The sequence below is a fragment of the Alligator sinensis genome, unplaced genomic scaffold (assembly GCF_000455745.1).
Source record: "Alligator sinensis unplaced genomic scaffold, ASM45574v1 scaffold113_1, whole genome shotgun sequence".
In the NCBI taxonomy this organism is placed as follows: domain Eukaryota; kingdom Metazoa; phylum Chordata; order Crocodylia; family Alligatoridae; genus Alligator; species Alligator sinensis.
The window spans coordinates 425,893-428,884 of NW_005842918.1; positions in this window are offsets into that span (position 1 = coordinate 425,893).

Below are 2,992 nucleotides of genomic sequence, written 5' to 3' on the forward strand. Positions count from 1 at the left end.
GTCTCAGGCCGGCAGGCGCCTCCCTTATATCCCAGTGCCTCTCACGGCCTGGCCCCAGCAAGGTCCCTTGGTCCAGGTTGCGCCCAGGCCCAGGCCCACACCCACCCCCACCCCCACCCCTGCACCAGGCCCTGGGCCAGGGCCCCAGTCCAGCATCGCAGCTGGGCCAGGGCAGGGCCGGTCTTTCTGGGCGCAGGGCCTGGAGAGGCCTGGTTTATCCCTGCACCATCACCCATGCCCTGTCCAAGTGGATTAGGCATCGACCCCCCCCACCCTGCCTGCTAGGCATTTAAGTGATTTGGGTACTATATTGTGATCCTAACCTCCTACTAGGCATCTAAGTGATTTAGAGGCCTAAATGTTACCCCCCAGTCCACCACCTGAGCACCTAAGTGATTTAGGGACCTAAGTGTGACCAGTCTACACAGCCCACCAGCTAAGTACCTAAGTGATTTAGAGGCCTAAATGTGCCCCCCCCAGCCTGCCAACTGAGCACTTAAGTGATTTATAGGCTTACGTGTACGCCCCCAGCCTGCAAACGGAGCACCTAAATGATTTAGAGGCCTAAGCGTGACCCCCCCAGCCTGCCACATGAGCACCTAAGTGATATAGGGTCCACGTGAGGCTAACATGCCAAAGTGGTGTGGGTAGCAAACGTGAACCCAATCCCCTACTAGGTGTCTAAGTGATTTAGGCCCCTAAGCACAAGGCCAACTTCCCCTACTAGATGATTCAGTGATTTAGGTACCTGAGACCTGGAGTTCTAAGTGATTTAGGCACCAAAGTGCAAACCTCACCCGCCTACTCGGTGTCTAATGGAGTTAAGTGCCTACGGGTGATTCTATCCCCTATAGGCATCTAAGTGATCAATCCAACTACTCCATGATTTAGGGGCCTAAGTGTGATCCCAATCCCCTACTGGGTGGCTAAGTGATTTAGGCACCTACTTGTAATAGTGACCTGCCTACTAGATGTCTAAGTAATATAGGTGCCTAAGCATGAGCCTCACTGACCTTCTAGGTGTCCAAGTGATTTAGATCCCTAAGTTTGATCCTAACCTGTATACTGGGCATCACAGTGAATTAGGCACCTAAATGCAAGCATAATCCACCCACTAGGTGTCCGTGTGATTTAGGCACCTAAGTGTGATCCTAACCCCTCTGGATGCCTGTGTGATTTAGGTGCCTACATGTGACACCACTCTGCTGAATAGGCGCCTAAATGATTTAGTCACCTGCATGCGATGCTGCACTGGTGAATAGTGCCTAAGTGGCACTGAATAGTGTAAACCTCCCTCGTATGGCCACTCGTATGATCAGGGGGCAGCAGGGCAGGCCCTACGAGGAGAGGCTGAGGGACCTGAACCTGTTCAGCCGTCACAAGAGAAGGCTGAGGGGGGATCTAGTGGCTGTTACAAACTAGTCAGAGGGGACCAGCAGGCATTGGGGGAGTCCCTGTTCCCCCAAGCGCTCCCAATAGTGACTAGAAATAACGGTCACAAGCTGGCAGAGGGTAGATTCAGACTAGACATCTGTAGGAGGTGCTATACTAGTAGGAGGCGCTACTTCACTGTCAGGGCGGCTAGGACCTGGAACCAACTTCCAAGAGAAGTGGTGCTGGCTCCTACCCTGGGGGTCTTTAAGAGGAGACACCAGCCCTTTTTCCTGCCATGGCAGGGGGTCGGACTTGATGATCTGCTCAGGTCCCTTCCAACCCTACCAACTTTGAAACTAAGAGTTTAATCCAGCTATTAGCTGTCCAAGTGATTTAGGTGTCTACCTCTGGGTCTGACCAGCTCACTAGCTGTTTAGTGACCCCCAACTGTGAGCCTAGCCCACCTCCCGGCCATCTAAGTGATTTAGTTGCCTGAATGTGAAACTAAATGATTTAGGCATGTAAAGGCATGTCAAAAGCACTTACTAGGTGTCTAAGTGATTTGGGTATCTAAGTGAGATGCCTACTAGGTGGTTCAGGCTCAGACTTAGGGGCCCAAATCACTTAGACATCTAGTAGGTGGGTTAAACTCACATGAAGAAACTCAGGAATCTAATATGTAGTCTAGCCTCATCTTTGGGTGCCCAAATCACTTAGACACCTAGTGGGTGAGATAGACTCAAAGTGATTTGGGCACCTAAGTATGACTCTACCCTGTCTACGAGATGTCTACGTGATTGGGACACCTGTGCATGAATCTAACACACATACTAGGCAGCTAAGTGATATAGTTAAAAATCACCTACTGGGTGTCTAAGTGATTTAGGCACCTAAGTGTGAGACAGGATCACCAAAGAGACATCCAAGTGATTTGTGCACCTAAGCGTGAGCCTGGCCTGTCTACTAGGTGTCTAGGTGATTTGGGCACCTATGCATAAGCCTACACCACTGGCTACCAAAGTGATTTAGGTTCTTCAGCGTGAGCTAACTCACCTAGTAGGTGTCTGCTGAGCAACAAGGGGTTAATCTTCCACTTCCAGTACTGTCCCGCACCCCAGTGGAAGTGAAAAGGATGCTGGGAGTTTGGGGGACCACTCACCTACCCTAAGTAGGGAGAAAAGTGCTTCCCTCCCATCAAAGTGGGGCAGGAAAACCGGCGCATGTGTTTACCATAATGACAGGAATAAAAACGTATTATTCTTTCTATACCATACAGCTGTGGCAGGAATAAAGCAGTGCCTCCATTTACCATAACAGCAGGATTGAAAGCGCATTGATCTCCCCACATAATACAGCTAGGACATGGATACAGAGGTGCATGAGCTTATCGTAAGGACAGGAATAAAAGTGCATTGTTCTTCCCACACCATACACCTAAGGCAGGAATGTAGCCATGTGTGAATTTACCATAACTACAGGAATAAAAATTCTGTAATTCCTCACTCAATAAAATTGAGGCATGAATACATGGGATTACCATCAATACAGGAATAAAGGTGGTCATCTTTCCCTCCAGATAAAAGTGGGGCATGAATAGAGATGCATGAGTTTACATAAA